The sequence below is a fragment of the Tupaia chinensis genome, unplaced genomic scaffold, assembly GCF_000334495.1.
Source record: "Tupaia chinensis unplaced genomic scaffold, TupChi_1.0 Scaffold000311_2, whole genome shotgun sequence".
Taxonomy (NCBI): domain Eukaryota; kingdom Metazoa; phylum Chordata; class Mammalia; order Scandentia; family Tupaiidae; genus Tupaia; species Tupaia belangeri.
Window position 1 is genome coordinate 1,075,364 of NW_006159803.1, and position 8,380 is coordinate 1,083,743.

The 8,380-nt window shown below is 38.8% G+C and overlaps 1 pseudogene; it reads right to left on the reverse strand.

Moving 5' to 3' along the window:
* Nucleotides 1-7,475: 7,475 nt before the first annotated feature.
* On the reverse strand, nt 7,476-8,145 carry LOC102494896 (histone H2A.Z pseudogene; annotated as a pseudogene).
* Between the last annotated feature and the right edge of the window lie 235 nt (nt 8,146-8,380).

Genomic DNA, 8,380 nt, shown 5'->3' on the forward strand with positions numbered 1-8,380 from the left:
AGATCCTGGACTCAGCCAATCAGTACACTAAATTTAGTGGTGCTGGGCTGGTAAATGTTTAACAATCAGCAGTCTTGGGCAGAAATAGTGGGTCCAAGAGCCTTTATCTGTAGCTTTTGGTGACTCCACGAAGTAATGCAGTATATGTAATTATCGCCTAAGTTTAACACATGTTGCTTTGGGGCCAGTACATGGTATAGCAGTTACATCACTGGGCTCCCACATTGCTGATGGCGGTTAGAATCCCAGACCTGGTGGATTGAAACTCTTGTGGTGCACGTGTGCATGCGTGTCCAAGATTGCAGGAGAAGAATGGAGGAAAAAGGATTGCAGCATGGCCATCCTCCCTGGGAGGGTGATTTCTCACTTTCCTTTTCAGTGTGTCTGTCTCCTTACCCAACCCAAACTAGTAATGATTGCAGTTGTCTGCTTACTGGACTGCTACTGCTCTTTTCTCCCTTCAGTCTGTTCTCCACATAGCAGCCACTTTGCTCACAGTGAAACCAGAGTCTTTCTAATAAATGTAAGAACCTACAGGGTCTCTGACCTCATTTCCTAATATTCCCCCCTTGTTACTTTTTGCTACAGCCACACTGGCCTACTCTCTGCTCCTTCAGATTGCTAGGCACACTCCTGCTTTGCACTTGCTTTTCGTCTGGAATGTTCTTCTCCCACATATCTGTTAATACATGGCTCACACACTCATTTCTATCATATCTTTACTTGAATGTCATCTCTTTAGTATGGAGCTTTCCCTAAATCTAAAATTGCACATTGTGTCCTCTCCCACCCAACACTTCTATTCTCTCTTCTCAGCTTTATGTATTTATTTTTTTCTGGCTCTTAACAATCATCTTTTACTTTATTGATTATTATTTCCCCCTGCTCCAGTCCCTATAAGACTGCAGCTTCACAGTGGGGCACGATTTTGCAGTTATTTTTACTGCTATTCCCAGGGTCCTAAACGAGTACTTTAAAAGAGGTTCTATAACTATTTGTTGAATGAGCAAATGTTAGGTTTTCATATAGTTTTCTAGTGATGCTGTAACAAGGTAACACAGAGTCAATGGGCTTCAATAACAGATATATTTTTACACAATTCTGAAAGCGAAATACCAAGATGAATGTTTTAGCAAGGTTGGTTTCTTCAGTGACCTCTATTTCTGGCTCGTAGTCATCTTTTTCCTGTATCCTTACACTATCTTTCCTTTATGTCTATCTGTATTCTAATCTCTTCATATTATACCTACCCTAATATCTCATTTAATCTTAATTACCTTATTTTCAAACATAATCACATTCTAAAGTACTAGAGGATAGGACTTGAACATGTGAATTTGGGGGACGACACAATATATCTTCAAGCATGTTTCTACCTATATTGCCTAATTACTTTATCAGATGATATTTCTGTGCCTTATACTTCCTCCCATTATTTGCTCACATATTGCTAATATCTTAACTTTTCATCCTTATCCTAATTTGTAACTATCAGGCATTCTGCAAACACTTTGCTTATATTCCTATTTTTTTTTTTTGAGAGGTTTTTGCTATAGGGCATGTGCACTTGCCAAAGAGAGACAGAAAGCAAGAAATCACCCCCCAGGGCGGGTGATTTGTTACTACTCACTCTCACCGCAATCCCTTCTCCTCCATTCTCCTCTCAGGATCTTGGGCACACATGCACACGCGCCCAGCGAGAGTTTAAGCCCCCAGGTCTGGAACTCGAACTGCAGTGGACTACATGGGAGTCCAGTGACACAGCCATTATGCTAACTGATGGTCCCTGTATTACTCATTTAAACATCATGACTTCCCGACAAGATAAGTATGGTTCCTCTTATTTCAAGAATGTACAATCTGAGTCCCAAAGAAATAAGGTAATTTTTATGAGGTTATGAGGTTACAGTACTGGTAATGGTATCATTCTGATTTTAATTCCGTTTCCATGGACTTAAAAGTCCGTTCTCTTTATTCTATACCACACTGTCATCAAGATGAATGATGGAAGACAACACTTATGCCTCAGGTGTTGTGAGGCTGCCCTTGAAATAGGCTTTCATTTCAGGAAATGAATTTAAGTTTAGAATCTGAATAATTCTGCTCACAAGGTGAATTTGAATGTTGTATTTATATATCTTTTTACTGCTGTAATTTCTATTGTCGTTGGTGATCATCTAAATTTATTCTTCTGTGCATAATTTAGCAAATTTAGAATATTGGAAGTTTGTTTCCTTATTAAGGTGTCAGAATTATACAATGAATTTTTTAATGTTAAGGAAATAGCTGTAATTTTATTCTAAAATGCAGAAGAAAAGGTCACTGCTATTGTTCAAAGAACTTAACATATGTTCTTGATGAAATGCCAGAGTTTTATTGGTGAAAAACCAAAGTAAGCTTCAAAAGGTAGTTATTTATAGTTAGGTGAGTAGTAGTCTCTGAATATAGCTAATCATCTAAAAGAGCAATTAAAATTTTTCTTCATGGATTTTACATTTTAGAATGAGCTTTAATTTCAAATATATATTATGTTTGTATTGAGTAACAGTTCCACTTGTGAAATCATTTTAAGTTAACAGGAAAATAACTGTCATAATTTTCATTTTGATTTGTAAAGGGTAATACTACAGGTCACAGTATGTCTACTTATAACTGTTGAACTCTGGTTATCGTTTGGAATTTCCAAACTACTGCTCTGAGTTTGTGGATGATAAACAAGTGGCCATTTAATAGTAGTTTTTAATTTAATGTCCGGAAGTAGAAGTGCAGGTATAGTACTTTTGTTAACTATTAAGCTGTGTGTAAAGAAGCAGTTTATTCATTTTTTATTTCTATGTATAGATAACTCCTAAAAATAAAAGAGTAAACCATTTTACTCACATTAATTTTGTTCAAAAAAATTTGTTTTTTACCCTGAATGAACAAAAGACTTAGATAATAACCCATATATTTAAAATCTGATATTAATGTAGGAACTTAAAATAGGTCTACAGTAGACCCGTAGGAAATTATACATTTGCAATGAATAGTGATTAAGACAAATAACTGGAATATTTCCAAGCATAAATTCCTGGTGTTACTATAGGGATTCATCATATAAATATGTAAGTATAATTGACCAGTGAGTTGAGTGAAGGCATTTATCTTTCAGCAACTGGAAAGAGATAAGATAATCCAGTGAAATTTGGTTTGTATTTTAGGTTAGAGACCTATTTAATGATCCAAGAATTATTTTGAGATCTATTACTTTTATTTGGATATGCAGGATTATGTTAAATAACCTTGGAACAAATTAAGACCATTTTAAAGCTGAGCTAGACTACAAGAGTCAGATTTTATGGTCTAAAGTTAGTTTTAACATTTCATGAGAAAAAAAAATGAAGGCAAATAAATATAATTCTTTGAGGACAATAATTTCACATGGAAATGGATTTCTGTAGTTCCAGGAAGAAAAAGGTCGGACCAGCAGGTGGCAACTGCTTCAGACGTTGTACTCCCAACTGTTTGACCATAGTTCAAGACAAACACGAACATGTCTGGCTTTTGAAGCCAGATTTTTTTTTTTTTTTTTTAAGGTTTTTGCTGAAGAATGTGTGCATTCACCAGAGAAAGAGACAGTGAGAAGAAAAGTGAAAAATTGTTCCCCAGGGGTATGGCCACACCACAATCCCTTCTCCATTTTCCTCTTGGGATTTTGGGGCTTGCATACACACGTGCCTGGTGTGATTTTCAAGGCGGCAGGTCTGGGACTCAAACCATGATCAGCCGTATAGGAGTCCAGTGTCTTAACCACCATGCCACCTGCTGGCCCCTTTAATGCCAGTTTTAAATATCCCTTTGCAGGAATTAGTTACTAAACATGACTGGTACAAAACTAAGCTATACTTCTTTGATGTTTAAAAGAGAATTACAGATACAGAGTGAGTCTAAACTTCCTGTTATTATCAGGTGGTTGGTAATGTAACTTCAAGCTTGCCACAGATAGGGACCCATTAATTTGACTCAGATCTTAAGAGGACCAGATTATATTTCAAAACCCACCACACACATGGGAGCCATCTGGTGGTGTAGAGATTAAGGCAGCTGGATCCCACATGGCCATCTGCGCAGCTCTGGTAGCTTCAGAAACATTCAGGCAAGTGTGTGGCCCAAAATCCTGACAGAATGGGGAAGGGACTGCAGCATGCCCATCCCACCTGAGTGTGTGTGTGGGGGGTGATTTCTTTATCTTTCTCTCTCCATGAAGAGCATGCACACCCTGTAGCAAACTAAGAAATATAATGTTACTTTGTTTAATTTCCTTCATGGTTAAATTTCAAACTACTGTTTTCAGTTTTCCTTGGCCTTGTCTTTCTCTTTTTTTTTTTTTTTTTTTTGTAAGAATTACTTATTTGGGAGAATTCTAGCAGCATCAGTGTGGGGGCGGTGGGAGGAGCAGTAGGGTTTATCCACTCAACTCCACAAAGGCTCTAGGCACACTGAGGCCCATAGGCTCCCTGCATGCACTTTGTCTGCAGCGAAGATACCCAAGAGGAAGGTCAGCTCAGCCGAGGGGGCGGCCAAGGAAGAAGAGCTCAAGAGGAAATGGGGCGAAGTGAGGTTGTTGGCTAAACCTGCTCCTGCAAAAATAGAGATTAAGCCAAAAAAAGGCAGCAGAGAAGGATAAATTTTCAGACAAAAGAGTGAAAACAAAAGAGAAAAGGGGGACAGAGGAGAAGCAGGCTAAAGTGGCCAACTGAGAAACTAAAGATTTACCTGCAGAAAATGAAGAAACTAAAAATAATGAGAGTCTCTGATGAAGCAGGCGAGAGAGAAGTCAAAGTCTGAGTAATGTCATATCCCATGTCTTATCAGTGGTCCCTGTCTCCCTTCTACAATCCAGAGGAATATTTTTGTCAACTATTTGTAAATGCAAGTTTTTTAGTAGCTCTAGAAACATTTTTTAAGGAGAGAACCCCACCTCATTCCTTTTTTTAAGTGTAAATGCTGTTTTTGAGAAGCGAAATCATTTACTGGTTGTTCAATTTTCAATACAACAAGAAAATAGTGGGATATTGACTTACAGGAGACTTTGATTCTCTTTTGTGTCAGCTTAACATTCCATAGGTGGGGGTTGGTGCATAGTTTTTAGATCCTAAATACAAAGCACACTAAATGGCAGTTTGGAGTCACAGTCATGCATTTACTGTGTCTTGAATATTTTAAATTCTATTAGGTTTTTTAATAGTATTGTTTCCTAAAGAAAACCACTCTTTGATTATTGCTCTCCCTGTCAGAATTGTGTGCACTCTAACATCTTTGGTTGTGATAGTCCGGTTTTCCTAATAATTTTGTTAACATGTTGTGAAAGATTGGAAATTTGAGCTATGTACTAAATTGTGATTTGGTGGGACTTACATAACAGCTTTCAACATTAAAAACAGTGGTTTTTTTTTTTTTTTTTTTGAGAGAGTTTCGCTATAGGGCGCGTGCGCTCGCCAGACAGACAGAGAGAGACATTAATGACAGAAAGAGAGAAATCACCCCCCAGGTGGGATGGTCACACTGCAATCCCTTCTCCAAATCTCCTCTCGGGATCTTGGGCACACACGCACACGTGCCCAGCGTGAGTTTTAAGCCACCGGGTCTGGAATGCAAACTGTGGTCGACTACGTGGGAATCCAGCCACATAGCCATTTTGCTAATTGCTGGTTCCCCAGACAGTGGTTCTTGATATCCTCTTAAGGAAAATTTGGCTACAAATTTGAATCTGGAATGTCACTGGAATAACTTAAAAATAATTGGTACACTTGGCTTTTTAAAATTTTGATACATATGTTAAGAATTGGGTACAAATTGAAATGTCTGTACTGATTCTCGACACAACCAATACATCTCAATTACAAAAGTGTTAAAAAAAAAAAAAGAATTGTTTATTTGGGGCCAGCAGGTAGCGTAGTGGTTAAGGGCACTGGATTCCCACATAACTGACTGCAATTCGAGTCCTGGACTTGGAGGCTTGCTTTCTCCCTTTCTCTTTCTCTTATCAAATCGTCCCTCTCTGGTCAAGTTAAAAACAAACATTTTTTAAAAATCTTTTTAAATATAATTAAAAATTTCTCATTTCTCATTATTTTTATTTTTAATTTGCTGTAGGGTATGTGTACTCGCCAGAGACAGACAGACAGACATAGGGAAAGGGAAAAATGAGAAAGCAAGCCGCCACCAGGTCCGAGACTTGAACTGCAGTTGCCTACATGGGAATCCAGTGCCTTAATCACTACATCCTTTATGTGTGTGTGTGTGTGTGTGTGTGTGTGTGTGTGTAGATCTTTTTGTTATGGGGTGCGTGCACTCACCAGGAATACAGAGACAGACAGAAAGTGAGAAATCACTCCCCGGGGGGATGGTCACTCCGCAGTCCCTTCTCCATTCTCCTTTCGGGATCTTGGGCACACACGCACACGCACCTGGTGTGAGTTTAAGCCACTGGGTCTGGGACTCGAACCACGGTCAACTACATGGGAGTTCAGCAACATAGCCATTACGCTAACTGCTGGTCCCAATCACTACATCTTTTTATTTTTTGGTTGATACCTCTTGCTCTCTGCTAGACAGTTTGTCAAAAATGGGAACCCTTTGTTGGCTGATCTATGTACTCTTAGGTTTAGCTGTGTTTGACCTGAGGGGACTCTCAATACATACTTGGTCTTTGAATAAAGAAATAAGTAAAAACATAGATAAGCAATAATTTCTCTTTTTCAGATTAATACATTATCACTACTAGTTATGTATTTTAACAAAAACTTTATTAAGAATGGTGTCGTATTGAAGGAGGGATTTGTGGCAGACATTTGAGGATAACTTTTTTTTTTTAAGCTTTTGCTGTAGGGTATATATGCTGCCAGTGAGACAGAGACCAAAAGTGAGAATAATAGCCCCACCCCCAGGGAAGATGGCCATCCCGCAATTCCTTCTCCTCCACTTTCAGCAGGCATGCACATATGCCCGGTGTGAGTTTCAAGCTGCCAGATCAGGGATTCAAACTGGTCAACCACTTGGGAGTCTAGCACTTTACTACTACACTACCTGCTGCCCCAAGATAATATTTTTTGGGGGGGGAAGGTGGTGGAGGGATATGACCTTTATTGAGCTTATCCACCAGAGTGGATGTAATGTCTGTACAAAACCAAATGTTTTTTACTATAACTTCAGCATCTCAATTAAAATCCAGTTTTTTAAAAGCAGTCAACTCAATCAAAACCCACTACTTCGGAATCAATAGCTTCTTTGAAGCCACCTTAACAAATATGGTTAAGACTTGAATGCAGAAATTTGGTTGGTTTGAAAGCTAATTGAACTTCCAACTTGCTCAAATAGAATTACAAAAAGGCAAAATTCTGTTTTTCATAGGGATACAGTCCACTGGAATCACCAACACTAGATAGCTGTTATAGTATTCGGAGTCCTGAGACAGTAAGGAATCCAGGCATCCTTTAGACAGTCTTCTGTTGTCCTATCTTCCCAGTCAGAGATTTGTGGATAAGTGGAATAATGCCACCACTGGCAATTGTAGCCTTGATGAGAGAGTCCAGTTCCTCATCTCCATGAATAGCAAGTTGCAAGTGTCGAGTAATACGTCAAGGAATAATACGCTTTACCTTTAAGTCTTTTGATGCATTTCCTGCCAGTTCAGGTATCTCTGCGGTGAGGTACTCCTCCAGTATCGCAGCGCTGTACACAGCAGTAGTCACACCGACATGCCCATGGCTGATATTCCTAGATCTCAGGTGTCAATGAATATAGCCCACCCAGAAGTGCAAGCTGGCCCTTTGTGAGCGGGAAACCGCCTTTGTCTTGACCTTTCCAGAGTCCTTCCCAGCCATTTTGAATTCTTCTGAAGCTCACACAAGCAAGGCGGAAAAAGGGCTAGTCAGACACACAGCGAGATGCCACCAGCTACTCCTTTGTCGCACTGTGATTCAAACGGCCCAGGATAATAATTTTTTAAAGAATTTCTTATGCTTAAAAATATGTTTTCTTTTTACAGAGTAGACAATATGTGCATGTTAAATCAGTGGAACTGAATTTTGAACAGTAGAAAGCATTAGAAAGAACAGAGTTGGTTATTGTCCCATTTTTACCACTGACCTCACCTTAAAGAAGGGCATTAAACTCTTCCGAGAGTTTCTAAAGTCTCTGAGTGTTATGTTCCAGAGCTTTATAAGTTTATAAATGGAGGTAGCTATATATTCTCTAATGAAATCAGTAAACAGGCAACTAAAACATCCAGCCTCTTCAAAGCAAAGCTCATTTTTCTAACAAGAGAAGAATCTGAGGAATGATCGCCATTTAACTCCATTATAAATAGTTTATTTTGCAGTTGCTTCACTATCTTCAG